Here is a 26,445-nt window from a genome sequence, read left to right on the forward strand (position 1 = left end):
ACCAAGAAAGGGATCTGGGTGTCGTCGTCGATAACACACTGAAACCTTCTGCTCAGTGTGCTGCTGCGGCTAAGAAAGCGAATAGAATGCTGGGTATTATTAGGAACGGTATGGAAAACAGGTGTGAGGATGTTATAATGCCGTTGTATCGCTCCATGGTGCGACCGCACCTTGAGTATTGTGTTCAATTCTGGTCGCCGCATCTCAAGAAAGATATAGTAAAATTGGAAAAGGTGCAGCGAAGGGCAACTAAAATGATAGCGGGGATGGGACGACTTCCCTATGAAGAAAGACTAAGGAGGCTAGGGCTATACAGCTTGGAGAAGAGACGGCTGAGGGGAGACATGATAGAGGTATATAAAATAATGAGTGGAGTGGAACAGGTGGATGTGAAGCTTCTGTTCACGCTTTCCAAAAATACTAGGACTAGGGGGCATGCGATGAAACTACAGTGTAGTAAATTTAAAACAAATCGGAGAAAATGTTTCTTCACCCAACGTGTAATTAAACTCTGGAATTCGTTGCCGGAGAAAGTGGTGAAGGCGGTTAGCTTAGCAGAGTTTAAAAAGGGGTTGGACGGTTTCCTAAAGGACAAGTCCATAAACCGCTACTAAACGGACTTGGAAAAATCCAAAATTCCAGGAATAACATGTACAGAATGTTTGTACGTTTGGGAAGCTTGCCAGGTGCCCTTGGCCTGGATTGGCCGCTGTCGTGGACAGGATGCTGGGCTCGATGGACCCTTGATCTTTTCCCAGTATGGCATTACTTATGTACTTATGTAAGTCTATGTGAAACATTTAGGAATTATTAGGAAAGGGATGGTAATGTAAAAAAAAAATAAAAGGAGATAAGAGTGTGTATGATTTGGAACCCTTGCGTGCATGAGCCGGATGGAATGTGTGATTTCATCAGAAGGTGTGCGGTTGTGAGAGGCAGTTTAAAAAAAAAAAAAACTGAAAGGGAAAAAAAGGCAAGTGTGTCTGCTGACTGGGTTTCAGACTGAATTTAGAGTTAAAATAAGTTCTCTGAGTTCACTAATGGGTGGATGTCCACGGCGGCCCCTCCAACGAAAATTTTCCAAAACAAAAATGTAGAGCTTTGACCAAACCTTCTGGCGCACGGGGTGAGCGCATTGCACATGCATGGCCTTCGTCGTGCGAGTCCCGCTCAGTTGATTTTCTTTCTGCGGTAGAGAGACAGTGTGTTTCTTCGTCTCTTCACCCCTCAATGAACGTTCAGCCGGCTTTTTACGGAGTTTTGCTCCGTTTTGTTTCTTCTTCCTTGTCCTTGTATATAAAAACAAACAAACAAACAAAAATCCTTTATTCCTTTAGTTTTTTCCCTTACAAGTTTCCTTTCGTTGCGTACGCGGTTTCTCTTTTTGTGCTCTTTCTTTTGGCACAATCGCGAATTTTGATCGCGCCGCCGCTATTTTTCCGTCCATCTCATCGAGGACTCCCAGCGGCTTCAAAAAATGTACTTGGTGCAACCGGACGATCTCGGGTACCGACCCCCACATGTGGTGTCTTCAGTACCTTGGGCCCGACCGTCGCCCAGACGCAGTATCTTAGCTTGAAAAAGCGGGCACAGGCATCGAGACAAGCACTTCGGGATCGTCTTTTTGGGGCTTCGTCCGGTTCCTTGACATTGGCATCGGTACCAAATTCGGCTGCGTCAATATCGGCACTGAGGATGGCATCGACTTCAGGAGTGCAGGTAATGGCTGTCTAGAGACCAACACACGCTGTGAGCAGTGAGCCGTCGAGTGGGTCTCCACCTGTTTCGAAGACTCCTGCTGTGCAGGCCCACTGGGACCGACCACTCTCAGACCCGACCCCGAGGAGGCGTGTGGATTCCACATCCTCGTCGGTACCGAGGAGTATCAATGGCGTGCATCGAGCGAAGGCGAAGAAGCATCGTCATCGGTCTCCTTCCAAGCATGGTACCGAGAGTTCCTGGGCGTCGAAGGATTCAGCACCCGTGAAGCATCGACACCGGGAGGAGCGCTCCTCCCCCATTCAAGAGGTGTCGGTCTTCAGGCAGCCCGGTACCGCCTCCTCAACCTCCACAGGTTCTGACGTCAACTGCTGCACCGACCCCGCAGCCTTCCTCGACAGCAACTCTGGATGAGCGCATCCAAGCCATTCTTCGAGGTCTTCTGGAAGGGTTGCTGCGTCAAACTGCTCCAGTACCGGGGGTGCTTGCGCCCTCCATACCGTCGATGGAAGCGGCAGCTGGCTCTTCGCCTGTGGAGAGGTCTCCGATGCCGGTGCCGCCTGTGGCATCGGCCTTGGCTGCCACCCATGTCGACTCCCCGTCGACATCGCTGGAGGGAGCTTCATCGCCGCCGGCATGGGAGTCAACTTCTCAACATCACCAGTGAGGACGTGGTTCCTCGGCGTCGAGACGGGCCCGGTTTCGGACTGCAGTTAAGGAACTCTTGTCCGATACCGATGAGGATGCCTCCTGAGATGAAGAGCAAGATCCCCAGGTATTTTTCTTCTGAGGAGTCTTATGTTCTTCCCTCTGATCCTACACCTTCACCAGAAAGAAAGCTTTCTCCCTCGGAGAGTCTTTCTTTCTCTTCATTTGTCCGGGAAATGTCTATGGCTATTCCTTTCCCAGAGGTATCTGAGGATGAGCCCAGGACTGAGATGCTCGAGGTCCTTGACTATTCTTTGCCACCTAAGGAGTCATCCACGGTTCCTTTGCATAATGTGCTCAAGGAGACTCTTATGCAGAACTGGATGAAACCATTAAGAGGCATATTTTCAAAGCACTTAGCCTTCCAAAGTTCCATAGGTTTCTATGGAACATAGTAACATAGTTAAGTGCTTTGAAAATATGCCTCTAAGTAATCCCACCGTTCCCAAGAAAGCTGAGTCCCAATATCGGATTCACGGAGAACCTGAGCTGATGAAGTCGCAGTTACCTCACAACTCTATGGTTGTGGATTCCGCTCTCAAGAGAGCCAGGAGTTCTAGAGACATTGCTTTGGTGCCCCAGGGGAGAGAATCTAGAACTCTGGACTCTTTTGGGAGAAAGGCCTATCAGTCCTCTACGCTCGTGGCCAAAATTCAATCGTACCAGCTCTACACGGTGAAGCAACTGGCGGACTTGGTCAATAAGCTTCCTCTGGAGCAGGCCAGGCCTTTTCAGGAGGTGGTCAGGCAGCAGAAGGCGTGTCGTAAATTCCTGTCCAGGGGTGCTTACGATTCTTTTGATGTTGCATCCAGAACTGCTGCCCAAGGTATAGTGATGCACAGACTCTCATGGCTGCGTGTCTCTGACCTGGACAATCGAGTCCAGCAGCGGATTGCGGATGTCCCTTGCCGGGGGGATAATATTTTTGGTGAGAAAGTCGAACAGGTGGTCGATCAGATCACTCAGCGGGAAACCACTATGGACAATCTCTCCCGCCGGGCGCCTTCTGCTACTACCTCATCAGGTAGACGTTTTTTTCCGGGGAAGGAAGAATGCTCCCTATGCTTACAATAAGCGTAGGTACAATCCTCCTCCTCGACAGCCTTCTCAGGCTAATCCCCAGTGCGCTCGTTTTCGTCAACAGCGTATGCCAAGGCAGGACCCTGCAGCTTCTCAGCAAAAGCAAGGGAAGGGCTTTTGACTGGCTCCAGTTGAGCATAGCCACTGTAAAGGTGTCCATGCCGGACGGCTTGCCAATTGTAGGGAGGTTAACATTTTTTCACCAAAGGTGGCCTCTCATAACCTCTAATCGGTGGGTTCTTCAAATAGTCCGGTTAGGATACTCTCTCAATTTGATATCCAAGCCTCCAAATTGCCCACCAGGAGCTCAGTCTTTCAGCTTCCAGCACAAGTAGGTACTTGCAGAGGAACAACCCCGCCCTTCTCAGCGCCAATGCGGTCAAGCCCATTCCACCAGGGCAGGAAGGGCTGGAGTTCTATGCCAGGTACTTTCTTCTGCAAAAGAAAACAGGAGGGATGCATCCCATCCTAGACCTAAGGGCCCTGAACAAATTTCTAGTCCGCGAAAAGTTCAGGATGGTTTCCCTGGGCACCCTTCTTCCCATGATTCAGAAAAATGATTGGCTATGCTCTCTGGACTTAAAGGATGCTTATACACACATCCCGATACTTCCAGCTCACAGGAGGTATCTTTGATTCCGTCTGGGAGCGCAGCACTTCCAGTATTGTGGGCTGCCCTTTGGTCTAGCGTCTGCACCCAGGGTGTTTACAAAATGCCTGGCAGTAGTTGCAGCATCGCTACGCAGACTGGGAGTGCATGTGTTCCCTTATCTCGACGATTGGCTGGTGAAGAACACCTCAGAGGCAGGAGCTCTACAGTCCATGCAGATGACTATTCAATTGCTGGAGCTACTCGGGTTTGTAATAAATTACCCCAAGTCCCATCTTTTTTCCGTTCAGAAACTGGAATTTATAGGAGCTCTGCTGGATTCACAGACGGCTCGTGCCTATCTTCCAGAAGCGAGAGCAGACAATCTTCTGTCTAGTTTCCAGGGCCAGGGCCTCTCAGCAGATCACAGCTCGGCAGATGTTGAGACTTTTAGGCCATATGGCCTCTACAGTCCATGTGACACCCATGGCCCGCCTTCACATGAGATCAGCTCAATGGACCCTAGCTTCTCAGTGGTGTCAAGCTGCAGGGGATCTAGAGGATGTAATCCAACTGTCCACCGATTTTCACAATTCCCTTCACTGGGGGACAATTCGATCTCATTTGATCTCGGGACGTCCTCAGCCACAAAAAGTGCTGACAACGGATTCATCCCTCCTGGGGTGGGGAGCTCATGTCGATGGGCTTCACACTCAAGGAGTTTGGTCCCTCCAGGAAAAGAGTCTTCAGATCAACCTCCTGGAGTTATGAGCGATCTGGAACGCTCTAAAGGCTTTCAGGGATCGGCTGTCCAACCAAGTCATCCAAATTCAGACAGACAATCAGGTTGCCATGTACTACGTCAACAAGCAGGGGGACACCGGATCTCGCTCCCTGTGTCAGGAAGCAGTCAGGATGTGGCTTTGGGCTCGCCATTACGGCATGTTTCTCCAAGCCACTTACTTGGCAGGCGTAAACAACAGTCTGGCCAACTGGCTGAGTAGGATAATGCAACCTCACGAGTGGTCGCTCAACATGGGCATTGTACGCAAGATCTTCCGAGAGTGGGGTCACCCCCTCGGTGGATCTTTTTGCCACCCAGATCGATCACAAAGTCCCTCAGTTCTGTTCCAGGCTTCAGGCCCACGACAGACTAGCATCAGATACTTTTTTCCTCCATTGGGGGACAAGCCTTCTGTATGCGTATCCTCCCATACCTCTGGTAAGGAAGACTTTGCTGAAACTCAAGCAAGACCGCGGAACCATGATTCTGATTGCTCCCTTCTGACCACGTCAGAGTTGGTTCCCTCTTCTTCTGGAGTTCTCTTCAAAAGAACTGTGGAGATTGGACTGTTTTCCAACCCTCATCACTCAGAATGAGGGGGCGCTTCTGCATCCCAACCTCCAGTCTGTGGCTCTCACGGCCTGGATGTTGAGAGCGTAGAATTCGCTTCCTTGGGTCTCTCTGAGGGTGTCTCCCAAGTCTTGCTTGGTTCCAGGAAAGATTCCACGAAGAAGTGTTACTTTTTCAAATGGAGGAGGTTTGCCGTTTGGTGTGATAGCAAGGCCCTAGATCATCGCTCTTGTCCTACACAGACCCTGCTTGAATACCTTCTACATTTGTCAGAGTCTAGTCTCAAGACCAACTCCGTAAGAGTTCACCTTAGCGCAGTTAGTGCTTATCAACATGTAGAGGGTATGCCTATCTCTAGACAGCCTTTAGTAGTTCGCTTTATGAAAGGTTTGCTTTTGTCAAAGCCCCAGTCAAACCTCCACCAGTGTCATGGGATCTCAATGTCGTTCTCACCCAGCTGATGAAAGCTCCTTTTGAGCCTCTGAATTCCTGCCATCTGAAGTACTTGACCTGGAAGGTCATTTTCTTGGTGGTTGTTACTTCAGCTCGTAGAGTCAGTGAGCTCCAAGCCTTAGTAGTTCAAGCTCCTTACCTCAAATTTCATCACAACAGAGTGGTCCTCCGCACTCACCCTAAGTTCTTGCCGAAGGTGGTGTCGGAGTTCCATCTGAACCAGTCAGTTGTCTTGCCAACATTTTTTCCCCGTCCTCATACCCAACCTGCTGAACGTCAGTTGCACACCTTGGATTGCAAGAGACCATTGGCCTTCTATGTGGAGCAGACAAGCCCCTACAGACAGTCCGCCGAAATGTTTGTTTTTTTTTATCCCAACAGAAGGGGAGTCGCAGTCAAGAAACGCACCATTTCTAATTGGCTAGCAGATTGCATTTCCTTCACTTACGCCCAAGCTGGGCTGACTCTTGAGGATCATGTCACGGCTCATAGTGTTAGAGCCATGGCTCTGTCGGTGGCCCACTTGAAGTCAGCCACTATAGAAGAGATTTGCAAGGCTGCGACGTGGTCATCAATCCACACATTCACATCTCACTACTGCCTTCAGCAGGATACCCGACGTGACAGTCGGTGCTGCAGAATCTGTTCGGGGTTTAGAATCCAACTCCAGCCCCCTAGGTCCATTTTTATTCTGTTCCAGGCTGCACTCTCAGTTAGATTTCTAGTTCGTAGGTCAATCCTTGTTATGTCCTCGCCGTTGCGAGGCCCAATTGACCAGTGTTCATTGTTTTGAGTGAGCCTGGGTGCTGGGGATACCTCAGTAGTGAGAACAAGCAGCCTGCTTGTCCTCGGAGAAAGTGAAGATACATACCTGTAGCAGGTATTATCCGAGGACAGCAGGTTGATTGTTCTCACAAACCCACTCACCTCCCCTTTGGAGTTGTTTTCCTTTTATTCATGCTTTTGGATATAACTGAGCGGGACTCTCGCGCGACGGGCAGGAAGACAGCCGCGCGATGCGCGCACCCCGTGCGCCAGAAGGTTCGGTCAAAGCTCTAGATTTTTGCTTTGGAAAAATTCCGTTGGAGGGGCCCCCGTGGACGTCGACCCAGTAGTGAGAACAATCAGCCTGCTGTCCTCGGAGAATACCTGCTACAGGTATGTATCTTCGCTTTATAGATCTCTAGTTTTCAGGATTTTAGTAGTTTGAGATAGTAAGGAAACTGTGTAAGTGAGGATGGAGAAGGAAAGTTTGTGTTTACAGGGATAAAAAAAAAAAATGTTGGGAAAGTAGTTTCTTTTGTTCTGTTGAGCTTAGAGTTCTTTACAGAGGGTGAAGAGCTGATACAAAGAACAAAACTTCCTTAAGGATATAGTTGAGTGCTATTAGGAAAAGCTATTGAATTAAAGATTTCTATGTTAAAATCAGCTGGTGTGAGGAGTTGGGGAAAAGTTTTCTTTAAAAAAAAAAAAAGAAAAAATTGACCCAAAGAGGAATAACCTTAGGAAAAGCTACTTCTTTTAATTTCTGGTAATTTCCTGGGTATGAGGGGAGAAAAAAATAAAAATAAAATAGTAATCAGTTTAGAATATTCAGCAATGTAGAGTGCTGAGGAGGAGCTGCAGTGATTTCAAGCTGCAGGCAGCTCTAGAATGTTAGCTTAATGAGCAGAGTTGGAAACAGCACAGAAGATTCAGGGCTGCACCCCAAATAAGAGACGCTTGAGCGAAGTGCTGAGAATTGTGTGATGGCTTAACATATTGTTTAGGTTAGGAATGCTTAAGTTGAGGTGTAAGAGATTTTGTGTGTTGCAGTATTGAATTGAGCGTGACAGAGAGTGAATTGTTTGCTATACATAAGTACAGGGACGCATAATTATATTTTATTTTCCTAAATAGTTAGTTTACACAGCTTTTCTGCCTAAGAAGTCACTGCATCAGTTGCACACACAGGGAGACAGGGTATTTCCTCTTTGATTTGTTTGAGAAAGGTTAGTAGGTTCCGAGAGCACCATTGAGGAAGGAGGATCCGGAGACGAAATCGCCCAGCTGCTGAAAATCGAAAGGTGCCCATCGCAAGAAAGTGCCTGAGCCGGTGAAGTTTTTTTTTTTTTTTTTGTTGTGTGCACACTTAATGATTTTTAAGAAAATTATCATTTTTTTTACTGTGTTAGAAATGAACATTGAGCTGAATGATACTTATGTGAACAGAAGTACCACGTACCTGTCAGAGAGCAGGAAAAGTGAATTAGCATTGAGTGTGTTAGAATAAAACAATTTGTTGTTAGAAAGGTTAAAATGGATTGTTAGAATAATTTCTATTAGTTGTTTAATTTCAATAAATATTAATTTGCAATATTTTCCTTGCTTTGTTGAAGGTTCAGATAGCGGGGAGGGGGCACTGTGACATTCCTAGAATTGGTCCCTACAAGTATTCACTCTATGACCTCATAGAGGCTACAGTAAATAAGACCAAGAATATTATAATGCCTCTCTATTGCTCTATAGTGCGACCTCACCTTGACTATTGTGTTCAGTTCTGGTCACCATATCTCAAAAAAGATATAGTGGAATTAGAAAAGTTTGAAAGAAGAGAGACCAAAATGATAAAGGGGATGGAACTTCTCATATGAGGAAAGGCTAAAGAGGTTAGGGCTGTTCAGCTTGGAAAAGAGACGACTGAGGGGGGATATGATTGAGGTCTACAAAATCCTGAGTGGTATAGAACAAGTAGAAGTGAATCGATTTCTTATGCTTTCAAAAAGTACAAGGACCAGGGGACACTCGATGAAATTACATGGAAATACTTTTAAAACAAGAAATATTTTTTCACTCAATCAATAGTTGAGCTCTGGAACTCGTTGTCATAGGATGTGGTAACAGCGGTTAGCATATCTGGGTTTTAAGAAAAAAAGGTTTGGACAAGTTCCTGGAGGAAAAGTCTGTAGTCTGATATTGAGACAGATAGACATGGGGAAGCCACTGCTTGCCTTGGAATTGGTAGCATGGAATGTTGCTACTATTTGGGTTTCTGCAGGTACTTGTGACCTGGATCGGCCACTATTGGAAACAGGTTACTGGGCTAGATGGACCATTAGTCTGACCCAGTATGGCTATCCTTATGTGCTTATTGTTTATTCTATTTTATTTATTTATTTATTTATTTTATTTGTTACATTTGTATCCCATATTTTCCCACCTTTTTGCAGGCTCAATGTGGCTTACATATATCCGTTAACGGCGTTAGCCGATTCCAGTCTGAACAAATCAAACCTATAAATGGCAAGTGACCGACTCACCTGCAAATGCGCAGTAGAGACTTCCCTCTCTGTCCCGCCCCCGCGTCAAGACGTGATGACGGGAGGAGGGGGGCGGGACAGAGAGGGAAACTGCGCTGAAGGGAACCGCTGACGTCGCTACCGCTCCCCCCCCCCCCCCCAGGTAGCCACTCCCCCCCCCCCCCCCCCGGAGTCGCCACCACCCCCCCTTCACCCGGCCCGGGCCCTCTCTTCGTTATTCAACTTACAGCAGCGCCGAAACAGCAGCAAGCAGCAGCTCCCATTGGCCTTCCTTCACTGCCTGTGCCCCGCCCTCGCCGACGTGACGTCACACGAGGGCGAGGCACAGGCAGTGAAGGAAGGCCAACGGGAGCTGCTGCTTGCTGCTGTTTCGGCGCTGCTGTAAGTTGAATAACGAAGAGAGGGCCCGGGCCGGGTGAAGGGGGGGGGGTGGTGGCGACTCCGGCGTGGGGGGGGGGGCGGTAGCGGCTACCTTGGGGGGGGGGGGGGAGGGGAGGGGACATGGGAGGTCTCAGAAGGAGGGGGGCCTTGGAACTGGGAGGGCTGGACTGAAGGGGGCCTTCCAGCTGGCTGGGAAGAAGGGGGGGCCTTGGAACTGGGAGGGAGGGAGGGAAGGAAGGGGGCCTTGGGAGCTGGGGGGGCCTTGGGAGCTGGGGGGCCTGGGGCCTTGGAACTGGGAGGGAGGGAGGGCCGGGGGCCTTGGGAGCTGGGGGGAGGGCCTGGGGCCTTCGAACTGGGAGGGAGGGAGGGAGGGCGGGCAGGCAGGGGGCCTTGCAGCTGGGAAGGGGGGAGGACTGGAGCCTTGGAGCTGGGAGGGAGGGCAGGGGGCCCCTTACAGTTGTGAGGGAATGGGGCCCCTTACAGTTGTGAGGGAGAGCAGGGGGCCTTGGAACTGGGAGGGAGGGAAGGGGGCCTTGGGAGCTGGGGGGGAGGGCCTGGGGCCTTGGAACTGGGAGGGAGGGAGGGAGGACAGGGGGCCTTGCAGCTGGGAAGGGGGGAGGACTGGAGCCTTGGAGCTGGGAGGGAGGGACAGAGGGGGCCTTGGAGCTGGCAGGGAAGGAGGATGGCAGGGGGCTTTGCAGCTGCAACGGGAGGGGGGCCTTGGGGAAAAAAAACATTCCAATACCCGCCCGTTTTTACGGGCTTAACGGCTAGTACAAAGTATAATGAATACAAGGTGATGTTTTGGTAGAATGAGGTAAATGTATAGTAGGTATAATTGTTATGCATACTTGTGCGCATGAAGTTCAGCAATATCTACTAGTAATCCTAAATTAATGGAAACCAAAATATACAGTGCAACATATGTGGTACATGCCAAGGAGAAGTAAAAGATACATGCGGAGTACTTTAAAATCTTATCATTATATACCAAAAATGGGAGTGCCAGAGAAATCCCAATTAAACTATAGCACTACAAAAAGTCAGCTAAGTCTTTTGAACCATGTTTTAGACACAGTTAACAAACTTAAAATTTGTCAAAACTCACTATCCTCAAAAAGCAAACAGGCATATCCAACCAGTAATTCCATTTCATCAAGCAGATCAATCCATAGACTGGTGGGTTGTTTCCAACTACCAGCAGGTGGAGATAGAGAGCAATCTTTTCCCTCCCTATATGTGGTCATGTGCTGCCGGAAACTCCTCAGTATGTTCTCTATCTCAGCAGGTGTGTGGTCACACAGCAGCAGCTCTGGCTAGGTCTCCAAGCCTAATTGTTTAGGTTTTGTTGAGTACCTGGGGTTGAGGGCTCTTCTTGAGCAAGTGCAAACCTGGTGGTGCCAGGTCCCTCCTTTTCTCCCCCCTCCTGCTGGCTCCGTTTTAAAAAAAGAAAAAAAAAAAAAAAGAAACCAAAACGAAAGCTCTTTGAATCTACAGCTTTCCTGGCAGCTGCTCACTGGGACACCAATTCATTGCAGCTCGGAGCGAGAAGCGGGTAATTTTACCTTTGTTAGTGGGCAGGGGGTTCCCCGAACGGTCTCCATGTGGCTAATGGCGTCGGATGGCAAGGGCGCGAAAAGACGCTCCCCGGAACGCGTGCGCATGTCTAGCGGAGAAGCGGGGGGTTCGAAAGCAGAGACGCCTTTTTTGGGCGCCTTTTCGGAGTCGGGCGAGTTCCCCGGTTTTTCCTCCGGTGCGGCGGTTTTTCCTGCCTTAGGCTCCCATCCCCGTTGGCTGCCCTTCCAGTTGTGGCCGGCCACGCTGCTCGGACGGCTTCTTCTTGGGCCGCCCTCGAGGTGGGAGATGTTAATAGTATGGCCGCCCTTGACTCGGGCGGCGGTAAAAAGTTGGCGAATTTGAAGCGCCATTCTTCCCGCGCGGCTCCTTCACGGAGTGACGCGACGGGCGCCATTTTGGATGCGCAGCGCGTCTCTCCCCCGCCCTTTGGAGCGCAGGTTGAGAGTGCCTCTAGGGCCAGGCTACAGAAGTGCACAGACTGGGGTTTTTTTCCTGAGTTTATTTTGCTGCTGCATCAGGCTTTTCTTATGCAAAACGCTGCTCCTGCTCCCCTTTCTGACAAGGGTGATGAGGCTGCTATGATCAAACACCCTCAGGTGGATCTCCAGGCCCTAGGTGACTCTGTCTCCTCTGATGTGGATGAGGCAGCGTATCTGAGTTCTCCCAAAGGTCCTCAGGGGATTCTTTGGAGGAGGCTGATCCTCGCTCGGATGGAGCGGATGACCCCTCTGCAGCACGGCTTTTTCGCTCAGAGGATTTGCCCAACCTGTTAGTGCAGGCCATGAGCATTTTAAACATTTCCTCTCCGGAGGAAAGCCCTCTCTCAGCCTCGGCAGGCTCAGCTATCATGCTGGGAACTAAGCGCCCGCCTAGAACCTTCCACGTACATGAAACCATGCAGACGTTAATTTTGGCTCAATGGGATACCCCTGTAGCGAGCCTTAAGGTAGCCAGGGCTATGTCCCGTCTGTATCCTCTGCCTGAGGGGGAATGGGAAGCCTTTCTCTGGCCTACAGTGGACTCTTTAATCACTGCAGTGACTAAGAAGACAGCTCTGCCGGTGGAAGGTGGCACTGCCCTGAAGGACGCTCAGGACAGGAGATTGGAGCGGCCTTAAAGTTGGCCTTTGAGGCGGCCGCCCTAAGTTTGCAAGCCTCGGTTTGCGGCTCCTATGTGGCCAGGGCTTGCCTGACCGTTTTGCAGCGGGCTTCCCCCTCGGATCCTTCCTTGAGGGCGGACTGGCCGGCCCTGGAGTCAGGCTTGGCAGACTTGCTGTATGATGTCTTGAGAGCCTTGGCTAAAGGTATGGCTCAGACAGTCTCTGCCCGTCGGTGGCTATGGCTTAAGCATTGGTCGGCTGACCATGCCTCTAAATCTCACCTAGCCAAGTTGCCTTTTAAAGGCAAGCTGCTCTTTGGGGACGAGCTGGACAAGATTGTGACGGAGCTCGGCACGTCTAAAGGCAAGAGGTTGCCAGAGGTCAGGGCACGGGCCGGCAGTGCTCGCCCTGGTTCCTCCAAGGGCCGTTTTCAGGAAGCCCGTCGGTATCGCCCGGGCAAGTCGGGCTCCTCTTCCTCCTCCTCCTTCAAGCGGAACTTGGGTTGCAGGCAAAGTTGCTTCATTAAAGCTCTGCAATTTTGGAGCTCAGAGATGGGTGGTTTCACTTAATGATGTCATTGGAATGCATACGTGTTCCAGACCATATTTGAGGCATCTGCCCTATTTTTACAAGGTTCAATGCCACAATATGTGGTTTATTTAATACTAGTAAAAAAGGCCCGTTTCTTTGAGAAATGAAACGGGCGCTAGCAAGGTTTTCCTCGGAGTGTGTATGTTTGAGAGCGTGTGAGAGTGAGTGTGTGAGAGATTGAATGTGTGTGGCTGCGAGTGTGTGTGTGAGATTGAGAGTGTGTGCGAGTGCGTATGTGAGCCACAGTGAGTGTGAGAGAGTGTTTCACACAGATACAGTGTATGTGAGAGAGAGTGTGTATGTGAGACAGAGTGTGAGAGAGTATGTGTGCGATACACAGACTCTCTGTGAGATCGAGAGTGTATGAGATTGAGAGAGTGTGAAGGGTTGTACAGTTTGTGTATGATGTGAGGCGGGGAGAGGGTAGAGGCGTCTGCGCTTGAGAGTGTTTGGGGGGGAGGACAATTGCATTTGTTCCCCTGTACTTCCCTTTCTTTTGCCCCATTTTGGAAGTTGGGGGGGGTTGCCTAGGGTTTTTTTTTTTTTGATTGTTTGATGTGCATGACTAATCTGCGTACCCATTCTTGGGGGGGGGGGGGGGGGGCGTAGTGTTGTCCTGCATCAGTGTATGTTTTTTTTGTGGAGTGGCTTGTGGGTGTGTGTGTGTGTGAGTGAGATAGATAGATGTTGAATGTCCTTGTTAGAGATTGTGTGTGTGTGAGTGTGAGAGAGAGATGCTGTCTCTCCATGGCAGAGTGTGTGTATGTTGTTGTGTAGGTTGGGGGGTGGAGTTTGGTTGTGTTTGTGGGTGTGAGTGAGAGATGCTGATTTTCCAGGGTAGAGCTTGTGTATGGGAGGGTGTGGGTGTAAGTGAGAGACACCATGGCAGAGTTTGTGTCTGCTGTTGTGGGGGTGCTTGAGGGTAGTGTGTGTGTGTCTGAGTGAGTGTGATTCTCCGTGGCACAGTGTTTGTATGATGCTTGTGGGAAGGGTTGGGGGGGGGGGGGGTTGAAGGAATGTATGTCTGTGTGTGTGTCATACAGAAACATGCTGATTTTCCTTTGGATATTTCTTGTATGATGTCGGTGGGGGGGTGTGGGGAGGTTGTCAGAGTTTGTGTATGATTGTGGGGGGGGGGGGGGGGGAGAGTCTGGGCACTCACCAGGATCATCTTTTCGTGTTTTGAAATAATCCCATCCGTTTTGCAGCAGCACTGTGGTAAAATGACAGCTGGTGCTGTGCGTGAGCGGATTGACACATTGATCGTAGCTGGTGCGCAGGCACGCTTGTTGTGGGCACGGGACTCGATTGGCGCTTTGTTATGCAGTGAGACACAGGCGCGCTTGGTGTTGTCATAAGTACATAAGTAGTGCCATACTGGGAAAGACCAAAGGTCCATCTAGCCCAGCATCCTGTCACCGACAGTGGCCAATCCAGGTCAAGGGCACCTGGCACGCTCCCCAAACGTAAAAACATTCCAGACAAGTTATACCTAAAAATGCGGAATTTTTCCAAGTCCATTTAATAGCGGTCTATGGACTTGTCCTTTAGGAATCTATCTAACCCCTTTTTAAACTCCGTCAAGCTAACCGCCCGTACCACGTTCTCCGGCAACGAATTCCAGAGTCTAATTACACGTTGGGTGAAGAAAAATTTTCTCCGATTCGTTTTAAATTTACCACACTGTAGCTTCAACTCATGCCCTCTAGTCCTAGTATTTTTGGATAGCGTGAACAGTCGCTTCACATCCACCCGATCCATTCCACTCATTATTTTATACACTTCTATCATATCTCCCCTCAGCCGTCTCTTCTCCAAGCTGAAAAGCCCTAGCCTTCTCAGCCTCTCTTCATAGGAAAGTCGTCCCATCCCCACTATCATTTTCGTCGCCCTTCGCTGTACCTTTTCCAATTCTACTATATCTTTTTTGAGATACGGAGACCAGTACTGAACACAATACTCCAGGTGCGGTCGCACCATGGAGCGATACAACGGCATTATAACATCCGCACACCTGGACTCCATACCCTTCCTAATAACACCCAACATTCTATTCGCTTGTCATGCGAGTGGAGTTGAAGGCGCGCGCCTGTGTGCACGCGAGTTGGGCGAGCGTGATTCTTTAATGCCGGTATAACTCATTACCCGTCCTCGATGTCATAACGTTTTGACGCGAGGGTGGAGCAGACAGATGGTCTCTTGTTGTGAGCACGGGAGTGGCTTGATGGGTTTTTGTGCAGCGAGACACAGGAGCGCTTGGTGTTTGCATGCGAGTCTAGTTGAAGGCACATGATTGTGTGCACACGAGTGGCGCGAGCGCGATTCTTTAATTCCGGTATAACTCATTACCCGCCCTCAACGTCATCACGTTTTGACGCGAGGGCGGAGCAGACAGAGATGGAGCCTGAGCTTCGGATGTTACAAACCCTTCACTGAAGCCACGGAGTCAGCTTCAGAACGTTGAGGGTGCTTTTTATTATATAGGATGGGTGTATGACGTATGTAAGTTTTAATGAAATAATTTTGCTTGGTGCACTTTTTTTTTATGTTTGGCTTTTTTGTCTTGTGGTTTTTGGAGCCTTGTGATTGGACGTTTCACAGAATGACATTTATTTTTATTTTATTAGGATTTATTTATCACCTTTTTGAAGGAATTCAAGGTGGTGTACTATAAGAATAAATCCAACATGAGCAGTAAAAATATTCTGATAACAATACAAAATATGGCTTGTGGGCTCATTTTCAAAAGAGAAAAACGTCCAAAAAGTGACATAAGTCTGCATTTGGACGTTTTTCTCACAAAAAAACACCAAATCAGCACTTTTGAAACCTATTTTTAGACGTTTTTCTCTGAAGTCCGCCAGAAGTGTGTCCAAATCTCAAGGGGGAGTGCCAGGGGCATGTTCAGGGCGGAACTTGGGCGTTCCTAATACTTAGATGTTTTTCAGCCATAATGGAACAAAACAAAACAAAACCGTCCAGGACTAAAACTTAGACGGTTTGCGCTAGACCTGTTTTTATTACAAATAAGGCACAAAAAGGTGCCCTAAACAACCAGAAACCACTGGAGGGAGTCAGGAATGACCTCCCCTTATTCTCCAGTGGTCACTAACCCCCTCCCCGCCCCAAAAAATGTCATGAAAAACATTACTTACCAACCTCTATGCCAGCCTCAGATGTTATACTCTGGTCCATTAGAACAGTATGCAGGTCCCTGGAGTAGTCTAGTGTTGGATACAGTGCACTGCAGACAGGTGGACCCAGGCTCCTACCTCCCCCTACCTGTTACACTTGTGGAGGAAACGGTGAGCCCTTCAAAACTCACCAAAACCCACTGGTACCTACATATAGGTGCCCCCTTCAGCCGTAAGGGCTATGGTAGTGGGTTTTGGGGGGCTCAGCACACAACGTAAGAGAGCAATGGTGAGATGTGTACCTGTGAGCATTTTATGAAGTCCACTGCAGTGCCCCCTAGGGTGCCCTATTGTTGTCCTGGGATGTCAGGGTGACCAGTGTACTAAAAATGCTGACTCCTCCTACATCCCAATGAGTTGATTTTGTGCGTTTTGCACTTGGACTTTTTTTTTTTTTTTTTTTTTTTTTTTTGAGACTGGACCAAAAAAACAAAACGTCCAAATCACAAAACGTTCAGAATAGTACTTTCGAAAACAAAAGATAGACGTTTTTCTTTTTTGAAAATGACCTTTTCTATTCGGATTTTGGACGTTTTTTGCAATATGTCCAAAGTCGGACTTAAGACGTCATATCGAAAATACCCCTCATGGAGGGGCATAATCGACCAGAAACGCCTATCTCCATGGGCGTTAATCTCCGAGAACGGGTCCGTGAAGGGGCGGAGTGAACCGTATTTTCCAAAAAAAATAGACGCCCATGTTTTATTCGCCAAGGTGTGAGCTGGGCGTTTTTGCTTTTCAGCGATAATGGAAAATGAAATCGCCCAGCTCAAAAACGAATAAATCCAAGGCATGTGTTCGTGGGAGGGGCCAGGATTCGTAGTGCACTGGTCCCCCTCACATGCCAGGACACCAACCGGGCACCCTAGGGGGCACTTTTACAAAAACAAAAAAAAAAGGTAAAAGAGCTCCCAGGTGCACAGCACCCTTCCCTTGGGTGTTGAGCCCCCCAAATCCCCCTCAAAACCCACTGCCCACAAGTCTACACCATTACTATAGCCCTAAGGGGTGAAGGGGGGCACCTACATGTGGGTACAGTGGGTTTGGGGGGGTTGGACGACTAAGCATTAAGCAGCACAATTGTAACAGGTAGGGGGGGGATGGGCCTGAGTCCACCTGCCTGACGTCCACTGCACCCCCTAACAACTGCTCCAGGGACCTGCATACTGCTGCTTGGGAGGAGGGTATGACATTTGAGGGTGAAAGTAAAAAGTTGTGAAACATCATTTTTTTGTGGTGGGAGGGGGTTAGTGACCACTGGGGGAGTCAGGGGAGGTCATCCCCGACTCCCTCTGGGGGTCATCTGGTCATTTAGGGCACTTTTTGGGGCCTTATTCGTGAAAAAACAGGGTCCAGGAAAAGTGCCCTAAATTCTAGCTACAAACGCATCCATTATCGGCGAAAGGCGCCCATCTCTGTTCGGGTGATAACCACGCCCCCAGTTCCGCCTTCACCACGCCTCCGACACGCCCCCGTCCACTTTGTCCGCATCCGCGACGGAGTGCAGTTGAAAGCGTCCAAAGTTCGGCTTTCGATTATACCGCTTTATTTGTTTTTGTGAGAAAAACGCCCATCTCCCGATTTAGGTCGGAACTTGGGCGTTTTTCTCGTTCGATTGTAAGCTGGATAGTATACTACTTACAATTTTAACACAATATGTAATAGAACATTTTAATTGACAGTGTAGGGTATAAGCAAAGATGGAACATATAAATAGGTAAGAGAGTAAGTGGAGTTAGAAAGTAAGATGACTAATTTAAAGAAAGTTGCACATGAGGTCAGAGAGATGGTTAAATCTCAGTTGGGTAGGAGTGGATAAACATGTCCTGCTGCAGTATGTGCAGCCCGTGTCACTCCTTGTGTGTATGGGCGAGACTACCAAGTTAGTTACTTCTTCCATTAAAGACCTGGTTGAAGAGCCGAGCTTTCACCTGCTTCCTGAAGTAGAAGTAGTCTTGTGTTAAGCGGAGCCTTTCAGACTGTACATTCCAGAGTGTGGGGGCTACTCCGGAGAAGGCTCGCTTGCAGGTATCGCATCGTGTAATGTCTTTTGGAGAGGTTGTGGTTAGTGATAGTCCTTGAGAGGATCACAGTGTCTTTGAAGGTGTGTAGAGGATCATCCTATTCTTCAGATGCTCAGGGCCATTTCCTTTAAGGGCCTTGAAGATCAGACATAGAGTCATTGGAAAGTGCTTTTGTTCCTCGCATTATTTACAGTGTTTATATGATTTCAGTTCTCTACAACATCCCTCATATTGTTTTTATCCCCTTATTTTTTTTGTCTGCCCCTCCAAAAGGCAGCCCAACCACTTTGTCTCTGTCCTGACATCCCCAAAGTTCAAGTCATGTTTTTCAATATTCTGCACAATTGGGCCCAGCTTGGCCCTGACTTCCAAAGTCACAACCAGGTTCCAAGATAAACTTGGCCTACCTCAAACAAACTGCTTCTGGCAGATACAGGATGGCAATGTCTGTCATGCTGCTGCTCTTCCCTGGGCTCGCCTAAGTTACTGCAGCTAAGAAGAACACCCTGGGAGGATTCCTTGACTCAGGGCCACCTCGTCCTGTTCTGCTAGAGGGCTTTTGACTTCCTGCTCTCCACTTGAGCCATGCTGTCCTGGCTAGAGAGGCTGCCACATCTATTCTCTGTTTCAGTGAGTGAATGTTCCTAAGAAAACCCTCAACAAGAAAAAAAAAAAGGATGGGAATGACCACAAAGGATGAACCAGGATGTAAACCAGAGCCTTTATTCAAAATGGCGATCAACAGAAGTAGATAAGAGTGTTTGTCCCAACACAGGCCATGTTTTGGTGGTATATGCATCATGAAACTAGTGGGTAATAAAAAGATTGCACGAGTCATCCAAATATAGCCGCACTGTGGGAGTCCGGTTTGTGCAACTTGCAGACCCCTCAAGGAAACCGATTTCAGCTGTAGCATATGTATAACATTTTAAAGGATCACAAGCCATAGCAATTGTGTGAAAACTTAAAGCTTATTGTAAGATAAGTAAATAATGGTAATATGAAGGTTTGTACCAAAGGTTTTAATCCCTCCCACAGCTCCGGAAATGCTCTCTGCACTGCAAGTGGTGTATTATTGGCCAGGTCATTTCTTCCCAGGTGGATAGCAACAGCAGTGTTAGACTCCTTAGTTTTTTCTCTGATTATAGTCAGTATTTTCCTGGTACACCTGGAAGACATTTTTCTTTGCTGAGCCTCTTGTACTATGTTCCAAAGTTGATGCCTCTGATAATGGAATCCCCTATGGTATGAGATTCTTTATTAGTGCTTTGCGGGTGTCTTTTCTCTTGAGACACCTTCATTGCTTTTTGTTCCACCTCTGTTCTATTTCTGGAGCATCACAGTGCTGTAATGGAGCAAAGGAATTCTGAGGGGCAACAATTGTGAGGGTGGATGCTTCTATGCCACATGTTGCAGTCTACCTGAGCCTACTGTGATCCATCTGTTCTTAGGTGGTCTTATTCTTTGAGGCAGTGGTGAGAAATTGGTATGATTCCGTGCAGTGATAGAAGCTGCTTTAATTGCATCCAATTCCTGCTTTAGTTTGCTGAGCTCCTGTTTTATACTAGCAAGTTGAACACAGATAGGACAAGCCTTAAGCCTCAGATGGTGTGCCTTGTGTTATAAATAGCCCCCAGATAACCTGAGAACCTATACAAAAATAGGACTCATAAAATCAGATTGATGAATCAAAGCTTAATTAAGCAATTTATTGTTAAAAAATCATTCTCGTGACTGTGAGGTGTGTGCAGCTCTGAACTGGGAGCTACTCACACACACAGATTTCTACAAGATTCCACAGATTTATTTTATAGTTACATTTAAGGGTCTGCCCCTAAGTTTTTCACATTGGCTGATGATCCCCTGCCTGTCTGCTAGGGTTCTGTGTAACAGCAGCTCTGAACTTTTCACTCTTTTCCCCCCTAACTTCCCCTTCCATTTTGCTTTCTTTGTTTCACTGTTATCTCAGGCCTAGTGTGACCTTGAGCTGGTAAGCTTGTCTGCCTGCGGTATGTGTGGACTTCTCACCACCCCCCCTTTTCCTGTTCCTGCTTCTTACAGATTCCTTTGTGCAATGATTCAAACAGCTAAGATATAGTAAAATGCTTTCTTTTAAAGACATCTTAGCTAGGGCCTATTATATGAAAATGCCATATATTTCTATTTATCTTACACCTTGGAACTAAAGTGCCATACATATTACACAGAATAAAAGTAATCTTGATTGGCTGGAATGGGTATGAACAGGTGTACTCATCAGCACGTAACCTTGGGGTCATCTTTGACGCCTCCCTCTCCTTCGCTTCACATATTCAACAGACTGCTAAAACCTGTCGTTTCTTCCTCTATAACATCACCAAAATTCGCCCTTTCCTTTTTGAGTATGCAACCAGAACCCTCATCCACACTCTTATCACCTCCCGCTTAGACTACTGCAACTTGCTTCTCACAGGTCTCCCACTGAGCCATCTCTCTCCTCTTCAATCTGTTCAAAATTCTGCTGCACGACTAATATTCCGCCAGTGTCGTTATGCTCATATTAGCCCTCTCCTCAAGTCACTTCATTGGCTCCCTATCCGTTTCCGCATTCAGTTCAAACTCCTCTTACTGACTTACAAATGCATTCACTCTGCAGTTCCTCAATACCTCTCCACTCTCATCTGTCCCTACACTCCTCCCCGGGAACTCCGCTCACTGGGCAAATCTCTCTTATCTGCACCCTTCTCCTCCACCGCTAACTCCAGACTCCATTCCTTCTATCTTGCTGCACCGTATGCCTGGAATAAACTTCCTGAGCCAGTACGCCAAGCCTCATCTCTGGCCATCTTCAAAGCTAGGCTAAAAACCCACCTCTTCGATGCTGCTTTTAATTCCTAAACCTAAACCTTCAACTGTCCCCTATCCCTGATATGTCCTGTCTGTCCTAACCCTTATCCCTTACTTGTCCTGTCTGTCTGTCGTAATTAGATTGTAAGCTCTATTGAGCCAGGGACTGTCTCTCCATGTTCAAGTGTGAAGCGCTGCGTACGTCCGGTAGCGCTATAGAAATGATAAGTAGTAGTAAGTAGTACTATGATAGGGTTAACAGTCTGCAAGATTGCCTGTGTATGACTTTTGGGTTGTCTGTATATGAGAAGAAAACCCTGGGGAGGATGGGGTGTGGGGAGGGTGGGTGGGTGGGTGGGACTATAAGTCCTAGTGAGTCAGCCAAGGCCTCTATAAAAAAAAAGTTCTGTAGGCGAGGCAAGCAATGACACAGTTTGCTTAAACAATCAAATTCAGCTAGAAACTAACTTTTCTCCTGTAAATCTAAATATTCCCAATAATTAAAGCAGTTTCATCCATGTAATTGCAATTAAGCCAGTAGTAAGACTAAAGCTGCTTTGCTTATTTTAAATTATGTTTTTATTTTAACCTAGGACTAGCAATGGAAAATAAACCTGGCAGAACGTGTCCACAGTATAGTAGCCAAAGTTAGTAAGCTACAACAAGAGTTAGCAGAGTGAAGGACAAGAAAGTTTTGAAAAGCCTATCTTTCTATCATCAGAGCTAGGCAGAAACATAGTAACATAGTAACATAGTAGATGACGGCAGAAAAAGACCTGCACAGTCCATCCAGTCTGCCCAACAAGACAACTCATGTGTGCTACTTTTGTGTATACCCTACTTTGATTTGTACCTGTGCTCTTCAGGGCACAGACCGTATAAGTCTGCCCAGCACTAGCCCCGCCTCCCAACCACCGGCTCTGGCATAGACTGTATAAGTCTGCCCAGCACTATCCCCGCCTCCCACCAGCGGCTCTGGCACAGACCGTAGTAAGTCTGCCCAGCGCTATCCCTGCCTCCCAACCTCCAGTCCTGCCTCCCACCACTGGCTCTGGCACAGACCGTATAAGTCTGCCCCGCACTATCCCCGCCTCCCAACCTCCAGCCCCGCCTCCCACTACCGGCTCTGCTATCCAAGCTCGGTTAAGCTCCTGAGGTTTTTGTTTTTGTTTTTGTTTTTTGTCTTCTGTTGGGGGTCGGGATTAAAAGACAAATGTATACCACAATATAGATTCACAGGACAAATTAATTAACCAATAAAGTCTAGAGAATAGATTTATCAGGTAGCTAAACATGTAGCCAGAAAGTTGAGAAGTTAAGAATAAAATATCACAAAAACACTTAGCAGTATTATGGTCCCCTTATATTAAAATATTTTATTGCGTATTGTGTTAATATTATTAGTAGCATATGTTCTGTTAGTTTAATTTTTTTTACTAATGTAATTATGTTTGCCTAAGGTTGCACAAAGCCTGGTGTTGAGAAGTTTTTAGTTACATAGGAAGATGGGCCAATACATGGGAAAACAAGAGACTATATTTTTAACGATGGGCTGCACCTCACTGTGGCAGGGGGAAAAAATCCTTGGTGAGAAATTCAGACAATATGTTTCTAGGCTTTTAAACTAGAAGGCAGGGGTTCCAATAAAGTTGAGCACTACATGCCCTTCCCGGTATTTGACTCATACTTCTCACCAAAGGTTTTGTTGTGACCACTTTCTGCAGATCCTCCAACCATCTTAGAGCGAGAGGACCCAACTCTCTGTGAGGGCAGCTCTGCAATAATCTTTTGTGGAGCAATGATATCGAAATGGGCTCATTCGTGGGCATTTCATAAAGCTCGCAAATCTTGGTGGGCACATCAACAGCAAGTGAGGACTGGGGCAAAGTAGCAATATAATGGGATACTTGCTTACAGTGGGGGAAATAAGTATTTGATCCCTTGCTGATTTTGTAAGTTTGCCCACTGACAAAGACATGAGCAGCCCATAATTGAAGGGTAGGTTATTGGTAACAGTGAGAGATAGCACATCACAAATTAAATCCGGAAAATCACATTGTGGAAAGTATATGAATTTATTTGCATTCTGCAGAGGGAAATAAGTATTTAATCCCTCTGGCAAACAAGACCTAATACTTGGTGGCAAAACCCTTGTTGGCAAGCACAGCGGTCAGACGTCTTCTGTAGTTGATGATGAGGTTTGCACACATGTCAGGAGGAATTTTGGTCCACTCCTCTTTGCAGATCATCTCTAAATCATTAAGAGTTCTGGGCTGTCGCTTGGCAACTCGCAGCTTCAGCTCCCTCCATAAGTTTTCAATGGGATTAAGGTCTGGTGACTGGCTAGGCCACTCCATGACCCTAATGTGCTTCTTCCTGAGCCATTCCTTTGTTGCCTTGGCTGTATGTTTTGGGTCATTGTCGTGCTGGAAGACCCAGCCACGACCCATTTTTAAGGCCCTGGCGGAGGGAAGGAGGTTGTCACTCAGAATTGTACGGTACATGGCCCCATCCATTCTCCCATTGATGCGGTGAAGTAGTCCTGTGCCCTTAGCAGAGAAACACCCCCAAAACATAACATTTCCACCTCCATGCTTGACAGTGGGGACGGTGTTCTTTGGGTCATAGGCAGCATTTCTCTTCCTCCAAACACGGCGAGTTGAGTTCATGCCAAAGAGCTCAATTTTTGTCTCATCTGACCACAGCACCTTCTCCCAATCACTCTCGGCATCATCCAGGTGTTCACTGGCAAACTTCAGACGGGCCGTCACATGTGCCTTCCGGAGCAGGGGGACCTTGCGGGCACTGCAGGATTGCAATCCGTTATGTCGTAATGTGTTACCAATGGTTTTCGTGGTGACAGTGGTCCCAGCTGCCTTGAGATCATTGACAAGTTCCCCCCTTGTAGTTGTAGGCTGATTTCTAACCTTCCTCATGATCAAGGATACCCCACGAGGTGAGATTTTGCGTGGAGCCCCAGATCTTTGTCGATTGACAGTCATTTTGTACTTCTTCCATTTTCTTACTATGGCACCAACAGTTGTCTCCTTCTCGCCCAGCGTCTTACTGATGGTTTTGTAGCCCATTCCAGCCTTGTGCAGGTGTATGATCTTGTCCCTGACATCCTTAGACAGCTCCTTGCTCTTGGCCATTTTGTAGAGGTTAGAGTCTGACTGATTCACTGAGTCTGTGGACAGGTGTCTTTCATACAGGTGACCATTGCCGACAGCTGTCTGTCATGCAGGTAACGAGTTGATTTGGAGCATCTACCTGGTCTGTAGGGGCCAGATCTCTTACTGGTTGGTGGGGGATCAAATACTTATTTCCCTCTGCAGAATGCAAATAAATTCATATACTTTCCACAATGTGATTTTCCGGATTTAATTTGTGATGTGCTATCTCTCACTGTTACCAATAACCTACCCTTCAATTATGGGCTGCTCATGTCTTTGTCAGTGGGCAAACTTACAAAATCAGCAAGGGATCAAATACTTATTTCCCCCACTGTATATGCCAATCTATCTGCCCATTCTATTGTGCCAAGACCCAAAGACTCCAACTGCCTGATATTTCCTGTGGAGTCCAAAAGATCTTGTATGGTTTGAAACCCTCTATCTCTCCAAGCCCGTATGTACGGGTTTTCCATACCCAGGAGGAAATCTCCATTCCCATTAATAGGTAGCAGTCTACTGAAGCGCGGATCAAAAGACCAAAGTCGAGCTAAGGCTCCCCATACCGCCCTTAGAGGTAGCACTAGGGTACTGACACGGAGATGCGATGGCAGATCTGAGAGCATGGCCTGCAAGACATAATGTAAGTGCAAGGGGCGAACCCAGTCCACTTCCATCTGCAGCAGTGTATAATATGTCGTTCCGAGCAGCCATCCCCCAGATGCCTCAATAAGCAGGCCCTATTATACCGCTGTGTATCCAAGACACCAAATCCTCCTCTGTTCCAACTATTCATCATATTTTGCAAGCGACTCTGGCCTTTTCCTATTCCAAAAAAATCTAGAGAGCATTCCCATCAAGCTTCTCCAATCTCGCTTAGTAAGGTATAGTGGCAGAATCTGGAAACAATATAGCCACCTATGGAAAATAATCATATTGAACAAGGATACAGGACCCAACAAGGATGCCCCACCTCTCGATTAGCGGTAAGGTCTCATGGAGGCAGGTCACTTCCAGTGGTTACCCCCAGCTAAAGACAAGATGTGACAGTAGTATAGAAAACAATGATCTCAGCAAATCATTTCTTACCAACACAGCAGGAAGTAAGACTAAAGGAAAAACTAAACAGAAGATGAGACTGCCACTAAAATGTTGCTGGAAAGCGATGGCCACAAATGCTCACAGTCTAAGCAACAAAGTTCATGATCTGCAAGCCCTGATGTTAGAGGCAGACTTAGAAATTGTTGCTATCATGAAGACATGGTTCATTGATTCCCATGAATGGGATGCAAACATACCAGGTTGCAATCTTTTCAGGAAAGATAGAGATGGTCATAAAGGTGGAAGAGTAGCTCTGTATGTGAGAAACGATATCACAGCAACTGAAATGCTGGGGGCCTGGGGAAAGGAAAAAGCGATATGGATCACCTTGAAAAAAGATGACGGGAACCTCTGTCCCACATGGGTGTTGTCTACAGACCTCCGACGCAATTAGAAGAACTAGATAAAGATCTGTTTACAGATATCCAAAAGTTGGGAAAGAAAAGAGAGGTGCTGTTCCTGGGAGATTGCAGCATGTCAGATGCAAATTGGAATGTTCCATCTGCGGAAACTGAAAGAAGTAGATTGTTGGATGCCTTACAAAAGTGCTCTGCTTAGACAAATGGTGACAGAACCTATGAGGGAAGGAGCAACCTTGAATCTGGTGCTCACAAATGAGGAAAGTGTGTCTGATCCGAGTGGGTGCCCACCTGGGCAACAGTGATCATCAAACAATTTGGTTTGATATGACAGTTAAAGTGGAGGGCAGCCACTCAAAACTCGAAGTCCTGGACTTCAAACATGCTAACTTTAGTAAAATGGGAAATTAGCGTTGACAGGCTGGGAGGACATATGAGAAGTGGAAAGGTAGTGGTCCAGGCTGAAAGGAGCTATAAATATGGCTACTAACCTTTATGTAAGGAGAGTAAATAAAAGCAAGAGAAAAAGGAAACCAATATGGTTCTCCAGTCAAGTGGCTGAGAAAGTAAAGGCTAAAGAGTTGTCATTCATGAAACACAGAAAAACTCAAGAAAAGGAATACAGAGAGGAATACTGGATGAAACTGAAAGAAGCCAAGAGAGATAGCACAAACGGAAGAACAAATGGCTAGAAATGTAAAGGGGGGGGGGGGGGGAGACAAGAATTTTTTCAGGTATATGAGTGAAAGGAGGAAGACTAAAAATGGAATTCTGAGAATGAAAGCTCTGTAAACCACTATGTGTATAATGATGAGGAAAAAGCAAATGTGCTAAACAAATACTTCTGCTCTGTATTTATGGAAGAAAACCTAGAGAAGGACCACGATGGACTGGCAAAGGTACTTATGAGAATGGAGTGA

The 26,445-nt window shown here is 47.4% G+C and overlaps 1 protein-coding gene across 1 annotated transcript in view; it reads left to right on the forward strand.

Moving 5' to 3' along the window:
- The window catches only part of NIPBL (NIPBL cohesin loading factor), a 1,064,356-nt gene that overhangs the window by 738,327 nt on the left and 299,584 nt on the right, over nt 1-26,445 (forward strand).

Source organism: Microcaecilia unicolor, chromosome 2 (genome assembly GCF_901765095.1).
Source record: "Microcaecilia unicolor chromosome 2, aMicUni1.1, whole genome shotgun sequence".
NCBI classification, from domain to species: Eukaryota; Metazoa; Chordata; class Amphibia; order Gymnophiona; family Siphonopidae; genus Microcaecilia; species Microcaecilia unicolor.